Here is a 15,220-nt window from a genome sequence, read left to right on the forward strand (position 1 = left end):
TGTTGATGAAGTCTTTTAGAAAATCAAAGTAACATATTCTCAGGGTAAACATCTGAGGCGTTCAGAAGCAGATAAAATGAAAAGTGAAAGTTCACCTTAGCCCTACCTTGTTCTGCTTAGAATAAATCCTGAAATTTCCAAAACAGAGGACAGATAAATTTATATCGATCTTATTTTTACACAAAAAGTGACATACTCCTCATTGTATTTCTCAAATATGAAGTCAGAAGTCTCTAGAGAGCATGTTAAAACAGATTGCTCTACCTCAGCCCCAGGTTCCCAGCCCACGTGTTCTGCGCTCCATCCCACCTTCCCCATCCCCCACCCTGAGATTCTGGGTCTCCAGCAGGCTTCTCAAGATTCAATACTGCCCAAAGGTCTACCCTTTGTGGACTAGTACCACCAGAGCTGTCCTGCCACTTACTTTCTCATTAGGGAATATCAGCCTATAACACTGTCAAAGTGAAAGTCGCTCAGTGGTGGCCAACCCTTTGTGACCCCATGACTATACAATCCATGGAATTCTCCAGGCCAGAATACTAGAGTGGGTAGTCCTTCCCTTCTCCAGAGGATCTTCCCAACCCAGGAATCGAACCCAGGTCTCCCACATTGTAGGCGGATTCTTTACCAGCTGAGCCACCAAGGAAGATCAAGAATACTGGAGTGGGTAGCCTATCCCTTCTCCAGGGGATCTTCCCAACCCAGGAATCAGAACCGGGGTCTCCTGCATTGCAGGCAGATTCATTACCAGCTGAGTACCTCACTCTTTTTAATCCCAGCACACACCTCTGGCATTTTGGATGCTCCAGAACATAGCTAATCAGTGCCTTACCGATGGACTTGACGTTGCTTCCAGTTTTTAAGATTCGGAAATAAAACTGTCATGAATACAGTTGTACAGATACTTTAAACGCTCGCAACATTTGTGACAGCATACCTAATAAATCTGTAGGTGTGGAGCCCCTGAGCAAGTGGTTTGTGAATTAATTCTTCCTGGGTGCAGTTGCCCTCCCACCAGTTCTGAGGATGCCTGTGTACACAAAGTGAGGGGTCTCCTATTTCAGTTGTTGTCCATCGTAAGGAGGAAAAGATGATAAGGAGACTTATCATCTCTTACTTTTGATTTCTTGTATTTTGACTGAGGGTAGGAATTTTCACCTGTTCGTTAGCCTTTAGTATTCCCTTTCCTGTTCATGAACTTTGCCCCTTTTTCTATTTGCTTCTCTTTTCCTTATTGATTAGTATGAACTTATCTGTCAGATATATTGAAAATATTTTTTCTGGTTTGTTATTTGCCTGTAAACTTTAAGATGTTACTTGCTTATGTAACTAGTTTTTAAAGATCTTTCCTTTTGTGGGCCTCCCTGGGGGCTCAGCGGTTAAGAATTCGCCTGCCAATCCAGGAGACTCAGGTTCGCTCCCTTGCCAGGAAGATCCCACATGCCGTGAACTACAGCTTCTAAACCTGTGTTCTCGAGTCCAGGAGCCATAGTTACTGAGGCTATGTGCCACAAATACTAAAGCCTGAATGCTCTGGAGCCTGTGCTCTGCAACAAGAGAAGCCATTGCAATGAGAAGCCAGTGCACCACAGTGAAGAGTAGCCCCCACTCACTGCCTCTAGAGAAAAGCCCGCTCAGCAAGGAAGACCCAGCACAGCCAAATAAATGAATAAATAAAATTATTTTAAAAATCTTTCCTTTTATGACTTCTATATTTTGTCCTCCTTTCCCCAGTTTAAGAATATATCAACACACTTAAAAATTTTTGTTGATGTTTTCTTCTAGTAATTTCATGGGCTTCTTTTCACATTTAAATAATTGATTCATCTGAGGCTGATTTCAGAATGAGGAATGAAGTGGAGAACTGGCTTTTTTTTTTTTTCCCCCTAAACAGCTAGCCAGTTGTTCAAGTTGATTGAATCTTTTCTCCTCTGATCTAAAAAGTCACTTTACCGTATATTCAATTTCCATTTGTTCACAGTGTGTGTCTGGGCTCTGTTCTGTTCCTTTGATGTGACACTCTGGGTGCCAGTACCCAATTGTTTTATTACTGAAGATTTATACAACATTTCAGTAGCTCTACTTGCCCCTTATAATGCCTCTCCTCTAGAATTTTCCAAGCTCTTTTTGCATGTTTATTTTTCCAGACGAATTTTAATATAATTTGTCAAGTTCAGAAGATTGGTTGTTTTTCACGTCTTCTAACAGATGTGATTTTCTGCTATCTCAGCCCACAGCGGAATAGAAACAAGTTGAGAAGAAAGAGGAGGGATGGTGGTCGACCTGAGGCAGTGATGGTGGTGGAAGTGACAGCTAATAGGGAGCTGGTGAAGTGATGAAGAACTATGAAAAGACACGAGAACTATGAAAATAAAGACATCATGGGATGGGCCTTCAGTGTGGAGTCAAACAAGACCTTGGATTTTCACTGTGTTACAACCAGGACCATGATGGACACTTGCAACCACAACTCTGAGTCATGAGGACTCACATGTTCTCTAACCTCTGATTAAGAAGGCAGGAAAGTGTGTAATATCCACTAGTGATTTCCATCCAAAATATCTCTTTTTAAGGTCTCGGATATTAACGTCTGGAAAACTAATGTGAAATGGTTCATTCTTGGATGATGACAAAAGTATGACATATTACTGGTTTCTCTATAGTTTTCACAAAATCCAACCTCCAAATTCCAAGGAGTTCTGGGATTTGAATTCACTCTACCCATTGGAAACACAGCTGAAGAAAATGTCCCCAGCCTCTCAGCCAGTCCGCGCACAGTAATAAAAAAAAAAAAGATTAAGCTTTGCTGAGCACTTGCCTCCAACACGTGAGGCATTATATGCAGACTACATTTCAGTCCTAAACTGCCCCACTAGATAAGGCTGTGCTCCCATTAGACAGGAAATTTAGGCTTAGAGAGATCAAATTTGGGCAAGGTCAAGTTATCATGTGACAAAGAACTCTCAGTCACCTTCAGCCCTTCAACTCACTGCCCCGCCCTCCAACAGGAGGTCCAGCAGGTGACCGATGCAGTTCAAGCTCCTCTTTGCAAGGCCCTGCACCTGCCAGGCCCAGGGCCCACACAGCCCGAAGAGGCCCTACCCCACACCTCTGAGTGGTGCAGAGGGTAGAATGAGGTGCCAACCTGGGCCATCTACAGAAGGAAGGTGCAGCCTCCAGACCCACCAGGATCAGGGGTTCAGAAAGTGGGAAGGGGGCCCTGCAGACTCAGAAGACACCTCCAAGATGAATACTGCCTACCCTAGGCTGACATGGCCTCTCTGCACTCCCCGGCCATCCCAGGACATCTGTGTTCACCGTACCACACCTTTGCCTGCGGTGTGAACAGAGCCCAATCCTGTCCTGGATGCCCCAGGGAGTGGGAGTTGTGCAGGTGACACACCGGGAGGAGGTGACGGGGAACGGCACTCCCCTGGGAGTTCCCGTCCCAGCAGAGATAAAGGTCAAAGAACTCATTTGTCTTTCCTTGACAGCCATTTGTCTAGGGTCTCTACCGGCCTTATGGGGCCTGCCCTGGATTCAGGTGCAGAGAGGTGTCAGGGTGAGAGTCTCCAGGAGGCTGAGAGCTCTCCCCGGGCACAGGTGGGACTATACGTGCTTACTGGTTCAGCTGTGTCGGACTCATCGCAACTCCATGGACTGTAGCCCACCAAGCTCCTCTGTCCACGGGGATTCTCCAGGGGATCTTCCCCACCCAGGGATCAAACCCAGGTCTCCCACATTGCAGGCAGATTCTTTACGTCTGAGCCACCAGGGAAGCCCTGTGGGTCTATAGGGTTGTGAACCGAGTGCCCAAGGGACCAGAGTTTTCAGCCCTCTCTTGCCTCTCAGCCCAGGGCCCAGCGGACTGTAGAGCAGTGACCCAGAGGATGAGGAGGGCCAGAGCATCAATTCATTTCAGCACCCAGTCACCATGAAGCGCTGCTGCGCGTGAAGGACGGTGCTATTGGGGTGCACGATGGAAAAGGGGCTGGGTAGAGGTGGGATTCCCTGGAAGGCAGAGTGCATGGGAGGACCCGGAGCGGCGGGAACCCCACCGCAGAGCATCCCTAACCTGGGCGCGCAGAGGAGCCGCTGGCTCCGGAGCCCTGCGCGCGCGCTCGGGGCCGGCACCGCACGCGCACGCGTACCCGCAGCCGCTCCCCCGCCCGCGCGGCGCCGGCTCCCGCGCGCGCGCACTTGAGGCCTCCCTTGTGCGTCTCCTCCATTCGCTACGTGCAGAATGGTCCGTCGGCAGCAGCTGCAGCGCCGAGTGGGAGGGGGAGGAGGAGGGGAGGGGGAGGCGGTGCCCAGGTCTGGAGGAGGGGCCGCGGCGGGCCGGGCGGGGGGAAGCTGGGGAGAGGGGCTGGCGGGGGGACCCTGGGTGGGCGCAACCTTCCCTCCCTTCCCCCTTCCCCTTCCCCCCTCGCCGTCGCAGCCTACTTCAAGGCCATTCCGGCCAGCCCTCTGTTTCCTGCTCGGACGTCCAGGAACCCAGCCGACCAAGAGGGGTTTTCTCCGTGTTGTCCCCTCCCCAAAACCCAGGACCCAAACCCAAGAAAGAACCAGTTTTGCTGTCCCCTCTTCCCGTCCTGATCACATTCCCAGGCTTTTGTGTGAAATGACCCAACAGCAGACCGTTTCCCACTCCGCTTTGCATGATGATGGAGTCCCTAAGAGGTGCTGTAACCTCACTCTCCTCTCTCTTACCCCCCAGCTGGAGGAAGGAGAACGGACTGGATGGACGTTAGAGTCTAGTTCCCAGGATTTCCAGAAGGGGAAGCCCAGAATCTCACACGCGAACATAGGATAGCGGAAAGGTCTGGTGGCCCAGAACAGGCTGCTGCCCAGGAGCCTAAGTCCCTGTCGAAAGGAGCTAGTGTCTGGAGGGTCCCCCCTAGGCTACCATGAATTCACCCGCATTACGGATGTGTCCCATACACCTGTGTGTAAAGGGCTCCCCAGGAATGTAATGGTGAGCAGCCACCAAGGGGTGGATCGTATTTCCCTGAAGGATCCCAAACAGACCAGCTCCCTTTGCTGCCAAGAACCCAGAAGTGGCCCAGACGTGCACAGCAGCCCCTCCCATGGGGTGGGACACCAGCTATTCGGTGCAGCCCCTCCCAACTCTTCTCCCAGGGTCAAGGGAGGAAAGCCGGCGACCTCCGGTGCCCCTTCCCCATTCGGGCTGCTGGCGTGGAGGGGGGGGGGCTCCCTTATCCTCTCAGTCCTTTGGGGGGGGGCCACTTGGTTTCACGTCGGAGACAGCCACCTGGGTTTAACCTGTGGTCTAATCTCTAGCCCTCTGCCGGCTGGTTAAGTCTAGATCGCCAGGAAGGAAGGTGTTCTGGGTCAGTTTCAGTTTACACAAACGTACCCATGAGCCTGGGCTTTTACACAGTGCCTGGATCCGGGGAAGCGGATCCGCTCCCTCCCTGGTCCCGCAGTCTTTTAGGAGGCGCCCTCTGCTGGCCACTGGGAAATGCAGGAAAGAACGAGAGTCGTGCAGAGGCACTCGCGGAGGTTCTGGAGAAGCGGACAAAAGTCAGAGAAACAAATGAAAACCAGGAGCCAGTGAACAGTAGTGACTGGGCTGGCCACAAGTAAGGGAGGCATGCTGAAACCTTGCTGGAGGCGGGGAGTTTTGAGCCAGCTTTCGTTGAGCAGGGACGGGCAACCAAGCTGGCAGATGGGGGCTCAGGACGCCCTGTGTGCCGAGTCCTACCCCTGTCCTGGGTGGCTCACACCCCCGCAGGGTCTGATGACTGCTGTGCCCTGCAAGGGGGCCTTCCCTCACCGTCAGCCTCTACTGGGGTGGTGGGCTGGGAGAAACAGCCAGAGCTCGAAGGCCCAGAGCTGGAAGGCCCGAACCTTCTGGTCACCGCCTGGCTCCTTAGGGCTGGCAGAGAAAGTGACCCGAGAGAGGAGTCTACAGCTGACAGACCCACCCCACGTACACAGATCCTTGGCATGGCAGGGCTCAAGGTAGGGTACGGGCCTGAGTCACAGCCTGGCGGGGTACTGCCCGTCTCAGGAAAGGCCAGCTTGCCAAGAGGTGAGACCTGGGTCAACAGCCCATCACCCTGCCTCTGGCCACTGGGCATCCTCCCCAACACGTCTCACACGTGGGGCCAGGGAGGTGCTAGGGTGGTGCAGGCCATGCAAGCGCTGGGGCCTGCGCCTCAGGGCCATGGAGGGCAGGCGGAGAGGAACGAAGGGGTTCTCACTGCACAGGAGGAGCTGGGTTAGAGAGAGGATGGACCCCCTCCCCATCAGCCCCCTAGGGCTGAGTCTCTCCTGGTATGGTGGGTGAGCGAGCAGCAGGTGCCACCCAGGACCGGCAACTTCTAGAACTGCCCCGCCAGTCCTCCGAGGAGGGTCGCCCCCAAGGCCTCAGCACCCTCACAGGGCTTTACACAGGTCCAACCTCCGAAGGCAGCCTGGGGCTCCCATCCTTCCAAAGCCCTACAAAGGCCCAGTTCCCAGACCACTCCCCAGAAGTCAATGGCACTGTGACTTCCTCCCCTCCACACCCCGCCCAGCTCTACTCACTGATTCACTGGCTTCCACCTTATTGGCCCGGCTCCCTTCCAGAGCAGCCAGGGTAAGAGGACTCCCAGGGTGGGGACTGAGGCCCAAGAGGGAACAGAAAGCATGGCGCTTTAATTAGAGGTAATTGGTTAATTTACTCTGAAAGCTTGGGGGAGGGGAGGGGATGGAGTCTGTGGCCTAATAGGGCTCAGACTCAAACTGGTGAGTCTCCTTCCGGACCAGAGCTGACCCAAGCGAACCCACCCACCCAGGACACCCACTCTTCCGCCAGGTCAAAGCAAGGCCCAGAGCAGACTGGGGTGGCCCTGCAGGAGGAAAAAAAAAAATAAAGCAGGTGCCCTGGGGTGGTGGGCAAGGCCTGCTGAGGTTAGGGAGATGGGAACTGAGGACTGGCGAGGTGCAGCGGGTGCTGGGATGGGAACTGACCCCTTTCTTCTCCTCTCCTTGTACATCCATCCCTCCCAAGGTCATTGCCCCAACCCCAGCCAGGTTAGGGGCCTACCCTCCTCCTGTGGTCAGTGACCTCCCAGGCCTGCCCATCCTCAGGGCCTGAAAGCTCACTTCACTCCCTCCAGCTTCAGGAGACCGTTCCAATCACCAAGGAATGGGACGCCAGAGGGAAGACCCCTGCCAGGCCCCAGGGGGAGTGCCGCGGCCCGACGCTTCGCCGCCGGCGGCGCGGCGAGGACTCTGGCCGGCAGCCTCCCGCGCTTGGTCCGAAGCAGCTGACCTGCTGGCGGCGGGCCAGGTCGCGGCGGGGCCGGGAGGCAGCAACGTGCGGCGCGGCATGTCGCGGGCGCAGCGGCAGGGAAACGTGGGGGCGGGCCGGCGCGCCGCCCCCCACCCCCGCCCCACGCGGGCCCATTCATAAAACCCGCAGGCGCTGCCCGGACCTGGCAGCCTCCGTTCCTAATTGCAAATTCATTAAGGAGTTTGCATCTTATTTGCATGGAAATCATTTCCTGGCCCGAAACAGAGAAATTCCCCCATTCCTTCGGCCCCCCCTTCTGCCCTGCTGTAGGCATCCACTGTCTAGGAGAGGAAGGGGGCCCTAGCTCTGCCCCGCGCCCCCTCCCTGGCCACAGCACCGCCCCCCCCCACCCATCTCCCTGGTGAGGAGTGGGGGAGGGGTGAGCAGAGCACCCACCTATCCGGGACCCATGGCTGTGCCCAGGTGAGCCGGCCCTGCCCCAGTGGGTCCAAGTGAGGGGAGGTGCCCGCCAAGTCATTTGCCCCCCGGCCTGGCCAGGCCCAGGGAAGGGAGGAGGCGGATGGCGGGCAGCCGCAGCAGCTGGTTGTACCTGGCAGGAGTAGGGCTGGTAGGTGAGGCTGTTCGTGCCCAGCCTCACGTACTTGCCCAGCCACAGGCCATGCCCCCACCCCCACACCCCTCACCCCACAGAACAAGCACCCAGTGACTGCAGAAACAGACACACAGTCAAGGAACACAAAGGCATCCACACTGGGCCAGCCACCATGGCTGCCACCCTGGGGGAGGGCCGGCAGCCAGATGCCTTTGTAAGCCATTTGGTCCTTTCCAGCCCCAAGCCTGGGCTGGGGGACAGGGGGCTTCTCTCAAGACTTCTCTCAGTCAGGGGGGGCTCACTTCTGTACCCCAGATACAGCCTCTTGCCCCTCCTCTCCTCCATCTCCTATTCACGCAGGTCCCCAAGTGCCGACCCTGCAGGAGGGCCTGTCCAGGCAAGGACGACACAGGGGCCTCCAACCAGGGAGGGGCAGTGGAGGATGAAGCCTCTGAGGACAAGGCACCTAAGCTGTGTCTGTCCTTCCTGTCCCAAGTGTGTGTGTGTTGGAAGGAGTGCTCCCAACTCCAGGAGGCGGGGGAGGGGGTGGACTTTTAAACTGTTGGAAACAGAATAGAACTACCTGAAGGACACATATCAGATAACTACCTAGAACACAATGTCCTGGTTCTATATGTTCTGGGACAGTAAAAAAAATTAATCACAAAACTTTGTAAGCATCAGGGTATAAAATGAAAACCTGCCTCTTGTCCAGGTTGTCGAAGCCCCTCCCTGACATGGCCCTGCTCATGCTCCCCGTCTGCCCGCGCTCCCACCTGCTGTCACTGAAGTGTCTCTCTTCTGGTGCTGGGCCATGAAGGGGTGGGCAAGGATGTTCCAGAACATTGACCGCACTTCCCTCCTGAGCTGGGTTGGACTGACTACCCTCCATTTCCTGGAGCAATTGGATCTAAAGTGCCCTTGGAGGGGGGGGAGTGTGGGTAACGGAGGTGCAGAAGGAAAATATTAGGACATTTATTTTTTCATCTCATCTTTTTCCATTTAGTGTGTGTTTTACAAAGTAAACAATATGAAAATATGTTTCTATTACAGATGCATGCTCAGCAATTGTTTCATTGGTAAGCGGCATAATCAAAGAAACTTTAAAGCTGATCTAAGCTGAAGGTGGAGGGTTGCAGGTGAGGGATGGCTGAGATCATGTCCATCTTAGTACCTGACCCAAGGAGTGGTCAGCTCAGAGTCCAGCAGGGGACAGGGACAAGGTATTGGATGAGCAAAGTTGGCCCCTAGAATTGACAGGTGAGGAAACTGAAGTAACTCTGAGCTGGGAAGTTTGCTCCAAGGAGTGTGTGTGCAGGTGGTGAGAGCCCCTCATTGCTGCTGTGTCTGTGGCCTGCCCTTGCCTGACACCCAGCCTGCACCCAAACCCTACTTCCACCCACCCCAGTGAGCACAGGTCCCCCCCCCCCCATCAACCCGCACCCGGCAGGCTGGCAGCAGGCCTCTCTGAGCTCCTCGCTGGTTCTTGATTAGCAGAGCCAGGCAGGGTTGGGTCGCCACCCACCACATCCTCTCCCAGCCTGGTGGGAAGACCGTTGCAGGTTTCCTGTCCCCTGACTAAATGGGTAAAGGAGAAAGAAGTTAGGCTCTAGACAAGCCTCCAACTTTGTCCAGCTGGGTGACCTTGGGCCCAACACATAATCAGTATAAGCCTCAGTTGCCCTGTAACATGGGACTAATCATGGTACTTACTTTACCAGGTTGCTATGAATATTGAGTGGCCTCCTGTGTGTATAGGATCTGGTACAGAGTAGGTGTTCAGTAAGATTCTTAAGCCTCCCCCCACCTCCCCCCTCCACCCCTGTCCCCCAACCCTTCCACCCCCCCACCCCTGTGTGCAACAGGTGCCCTATAAAGAACCTGTTGAATTGTGATTTGCCATCAGCATGGGAAGGAGAATTCTGAAGGCAGACAAATGAACCTTTGCAGAGCACCTTCCTGCAGAAATTAACAGCCTCTCCCCCGCCCCCCCGCCCCCAAAGCATCAGGCACTCTCCAAGTTCACTCATTCCCGGAGACGTGCCTTCCTCTCCACCCAGCCCCTTTCCCTCTTTCTGCACTGCCTTCACTTCAAGCATGAGCTGAGGGTGACACCTGGTGGCCATTTCTATATCTGCAGGATACAGTGACACCCCCAACAAGAAAGGTGTGAGGTTCAAGGGTGAGGGAACCCTTCTTTCCGGCACTTCCCCTGCACCTCCCAGCTCCCTCTCAGGGCCCAGGGAACCTCAAGGATATCCACTACCCTACTCTACCTGAGAGTAGCTGGAGTTCTGAGGGTCGCGCCTGTTTGATGGATAAGATGGTGGAGGCCTTGCCTAGACCCTGGCCCCAGCAGAAGGACAATGGCTACCCTTCCCCCAAGTGCTGCTGGGGCCTTATAGGCATCATCTCCTTCTCTTCTTATCACTGGGGCCTAGTATCACCAGGCACACTTGTTCTCAGTCACACAGCTCCGAAGGACCCAAATAATTACGTGAGACCTGGCAAGCCTCCAGCAGATGGAGGAAGCCAAGAGGAAGTGGCCTGTCCCAAGTTCCAACCCAGTCTTGCCCAGCTGGTGAAGTTACCTCCCTCAAGGGCCTTCTGATGGCTCATCAGTCTCCTTGGCAGTACCATGGGGCGTCGTCAGGTAGAGCAGTGATTTTCAAACTGGCTGAATATGAGAGCCACCCGAGGAGGATTTTTTTTAAATACCAATGCTTGCTCCAGTCCTGGCTGATGAAATAAAAATCAGGAGGCGTGGGGCTGAGTATTTTTAAAACTCTTTCTAGATGACTCTACATTTGTGAAAGCAGCCCCTGGGATTTCTAATCTCTCGACTTCACTGCCCTCTAAAGGCCATCAGCTCCCTCTTCCCTGAAGGACCACCCTCTCCTCCCGGAGCATTCCCTGCACATCTTCCCTTGTCCACCCAGACCCCCAGGGCAAGCTGCCTCTCCACCCCTGGGGCCCCAGGGAGAAGACGAGCCAACAGCCCTTCCCCGAGGGGACCCAGCAGGCTTGAGCCTCCTGAATCTCTGACCCCCGGCCTGGCCTCTGGGGCGGGGGGCAGGGAAGGCCACCGGGAGCTTAACCCCAACTGGATGAAGGCGCCATAATGAGGGTCAGGCGGTTGGCTCAGCCTGCGGAAATCCCCAGCTTAGTAGGGGTGGAGGGGCTTCAGCCTAGGAGGGGCGTCAGGGTAGAAGTGAGGGGGCAGGGGAGCCCAGACACTTGGAGACCCCAGGGTCCCTGACCCCTAACCACCTCCTGAGAAGGCCTACTAGAAGCTCAGCACAGTTTACCCCCATTCCAGGGCTGCTGACCCTCAGAGAGGGAGGGAAGGGCTGATCAGCCCCCCAACCTCAGCCAGGATCATCCCCCCCCCGCCCCCGCCCCCAGCCTTTGGCAGAAGGAGGAGGGCACTGATGGGAAAACGGAAAAGGGCTACGTGAGCGTTCCCAGGGCAACGCCGACTTCTCTCCAGCCTGTAATCCTCAGGCCTTGAGTGAGGGATCACTTTCCTCTGCGGAATGTAATACCGAGGGGACAAAACGGGGCACAGGGACCTGGGGTGGGGGTGGGGGGTGCAAGACCCAGGGAGTCGACTCTGCTGGGGGTCATTTCCAGCCCCCAGAAGGCCCTCCAGGAGGTGACCCCGCAAAGAGAGGAAGGATCACCCCACCCCCCAACTCAGCCCAGGGCACGAGGTCTGGGGCTGGGCTGCAGCTCCGAGCAGACCCCCACCCAGAGCTCACACTGGTGGTCCCTTTGCTGACCACTCATTTGTAGGGGAGATAACAGGTTCTAAGAGGTTAGAACCAGCTAAGGGCAGGACTTAGACTGAACAACAAAGACCACACAGCATCAGAACCACACCTAAGAGCCCCAGCCCCCCTAGAGACTGCCAGATGGGCCGGCAAGGACTGACACCTGCCAGCTCCTGAGCTCCCACGCCTGCCACAGCCAGCACCCCTCCCTCCTGCCCTCCAGGGTCATAGGCGGGGCATGGCCAGCAGAGGGGAGGGGCATGCTAGTTACCAAAAACCTGGGATGGCTGGGACTAGGCGTGCTCTCACTGAGATTCAACACAGATTCCTCCAGGAAGCCTTCCAGGCTGATCCACAGAGGACTGAAAATCCCCTTCCCCACACCCAGCCATGACCTCCCAAAGAGTGTTCCGCTCCCCAGCCTCACCCGTGGCCCAGCACGTAGGTCCTGCATCAGCCTTGGCTCTGCTCACTGGGAATTCTCCTTGACCCAGGAAACCCTGAGGGCAGGACTGTGTAGACACAATACTGTGCCCAGCACAGCACTGGCTGCTCAGAGGGTCTGGGGTGAGAGGCTCTTGAAAAGATGGGACAAGTCAGCTCACGTCACAGAACCTGGAAAGAACCAACAATGGGAAGTGACCTCAAAAGCCATCTGGTCCAGCCCCACCTCCACCCACCCACCCACATAACCTCCCATCTGGGCAGTGACCTTCTACCTCAACACCTGCAAAATCAGGTATCTTCACTTATTCTTTCGTCCATTCATTCACCCAATGGATTCACCCCACCAGCTTCTACATCTCAGGGGCCAAGGCAACCCAATTCATTTTCAAGGGCACGAGCTAAATCCTAAACAAGAGGAGCCAGGAATCCATCAGCCATTCTTGCAGGCCCTGGCACAGCGCTCAGTAGAAATGGAAGATGCTGACCAGCAACCCCCCCACATGCACATCTCTGTTGCACGGTGGTGTTTACACTCAGCACAGCCCGGGTTTCATTTCAAACTCAACAACCATTCCAGGTGCTGTGGGCCTCCTTGACGAGTGGCAGCTGAGTCTGCGGAAGGATGACTTTGCAGCTGGGAGAGAAGTGGAGCCAGGATGCAGCCTGGGCAGTTGTGCTCCTGGTCCAGCACACACACAGACACACACACATACGTACACACATGCTGATCAGCTGGGGTTCCATGTGAAAGATGGGTTTGCCTTGGGGGGAAAGAAAATGTGATTTAAGCTCCTAACTATAAAAGAATAACAGCGAAAGCAGGCCATAGGCCTGCTGGGTCCCAGACACTGCACTGTTAAACGCAGGGGAAGCCTGTGGTGAATCGAGAGCTCCCACCACCCCTCCTCCGGGGCCCAGCCGGGCTGCCCTGGGCGGGCACATGCACGCACGCACACATGCACACCCCCGGGTGACGTGAGTCCCGGCACGTCCCAGGAGACGGGCTGTCCCAGCCCCTTCACTCCCCTCTGATAAGCCAGCAGCTTCCAGAGAGACAGGCACGTCACCTTCAGGCTGGCCACGTCGGGCATGTGCCAGGCCAGCTGCCAAGGCCCAGGTCCCCAGCCCCTCTGGGCCCTAGAGGGCCACCTCCTCCATGGCTGACCTGCTCAACCTCAGGAATGGGGGGTGGGGTGACGACACCCCAGAATGTGAAACCTGGATCCCCCACCCAAGGCCTTTCTCAGCCTGTGATGCAGGCCTGGGGGCTTCATGAGGGGTCTCAGATACCCTTTGTGGGCACCCAGCCCCTGGACCACACTCTAGGGGGTACAGAGAAGTGAAGAGAGGCTGGGAGAAGGGGCAGATGGGGGTCCACCGGGAAAGCAGGTGGCCAAGGGGAAAGTAGGAGTGGGCCTGGGAGAGGCCGAATGTCTGCCTGAGATAGAGGTTGGGGATCAAGGCGACAGGGAGGGCTTGGCTGGGGCATGCTAACCAGGTAGGTGGAACCTAGGAAGGAGTTACCATGGGTATGTGGGAGAAGGCAATTAGAAAAAGGACTCTGGAGCAGGCGGAGCTGGGCTGGGACCTTGGTCTTGCCACTTAAAAGCTGGGTGACCTTAGGCGTGTGGCTCAGTCTGTCTAAGCCCCACCATATCACGTGCACAAAGGGGACAGGCGTTGTACACACCTTGCAGATTTGTGAGAAGTAAACCAGGCCATGGGTGTAAAACACCAGCACGGCACCTGGCCCACGGGACCTCCTTTGTTCACAGGAGCTGTTGTGAGGAAAGTGCAGGAAGGGGTCTGAGAGCAAACCCGGGGCTGTTAGCAAGGTGGTATACAGGGCAGAGACGCCGCGGAGGGCCTGGGGCCACGGACTCCGGGTGACCTCCAGGTCCCCGTCCCTTGAGGGCTGTGGAGAAGACGGGACGATGCATGGCTGCCATGTTGGATCCCAGAGGATTCTGGGAGCACACGTCTCCACCCCATGCTCACATTCACACCAGGGGACTGCGGAGAGGAAGTGGGGCTTGGCCAAGGTCACTCGGGCAGCAAGGATGGGAGGCAGATCTGCTAATCCCCAAGCCGCCTCCCTTCCCTGTGAGCCATCCTGACCCCTGTTTAGAAGGAGAAGCTAGGAGCAAAGACCCCCTCAACTCCATGAAAGGGAAAGACCTAGAAGGGATGTTCCCTGGAAAGGAAGATGAAAGGCTGGGCTCCCGATCCCGTCCGGGCTTGAACGAAGGCCTTGCAGAGGCCTGGAGAATGTGCGGGCTTCCTGCAAAGCCCAGACCAAAGGCACCTCCTCTCGGAAGCCCTCCCTGCCCACGCTGGCAGTGGTCCAAGTCTGCGTCCTGCAGTGTCCTCTCTGTGTGGCTTCAGCCCAGCCACCACCCTGGGCAGCGGCCAGGCTGTTTGCCGCACTGAGTGGGCATTTTTGAGGCCAAGGGCAGGGTCTTGATCAAGCTGGAGGCCCCAGGCCCAACACGGTGATCAGCCGAGCGCTGGTGTGTGTGGAAGGAAGGAACCCTGACCAGTTGGGCCCAGAGGCCCTGACCAGGAACCCCGGGGGCAGGCCAGGGCCGGGCACCCCTCCGTGCCCCTGTGCCCCATCCCTGGGCTGAGAGCAAGTTCCTGGCGCAGACTCTACCCTCTCCTGGATGCCTGGCATTTACCAAAAGGGCAGAGACAGTGAGAAGGGCCTCACCTGTGCCTTCCGCTCAGAGAGGAGCCGGGCAGCAGGCCGGAGGGAGAGGAGTTAGGTTTCAAAGTGCCCGAAGATGACAGAATGATAGCGGATCCTCGCCATGTCCAAACAGACGAGGATTAACATCTAGACTAGAGGATACAAGGAATGCCTGCAGATGACAAGAGGACAGCAGCCCGACCCCAACAGGAACAAAGGCCACGAAGAGGCAGGAAAAGGAGATGTAGGCCCCTGAAGCTAACAAGCAAGAGAAGAGACACTGACAGGGGCTTCCCTGGTGGTCCAGTGGCTAAGACCCCCCACTCCCAATGCAGGGGGCCCCAGGTTCGATCCCTGGTCAGGGAACTAGATCCTACATGCCTCAATTAAAGGTTGAAGATCCCTCATGCCGCAACAAAGACCCGGTGCAACTGAATAAATAAAAAGTAACTTTT

General features: G+C 55.9%; 1 long non-coding RNA gene across 1 annotated transcript; it reads right to left on the bottom strand.

Annotated features, from left to right (window-relative positions):
- Positions 1–9,299: 9,299 nt before the first annotated feature.
- LOC122430133 lies at positions 9,300–12,229 on the bottom strand. The gene is made up of 3 exons (XR_006266237.1): positions 12,057–12,229; positions 10,448–10,595; positions 9,300–9,434 (listed from the first exon to the last, which is right to left on the bottom strand). It is a non-coding gene; the product is annotated as an uncharacterized LOC122430133 (long non-coding RNA).
- Between the last annotated feature and the right edge of the window lie 2,991 nt (positions 12,230–15,220).

The sequence above is a fragment of the Cervus canadensis genome, chromosome 28 (assembly GCF_019320065.1).
Source record: "Cervus canadensis isolate Bull #8, Minnesota chromosome 28, ASM1932006v1, whole genome shotgun sequence".
Taxonomy (NCBI): domain Eukaryota; kingdom Metazoa; phylum Chordata; class Mammalia; order Artiodactyla; family Cervidae; genus Cervus; species Cervus canadensis.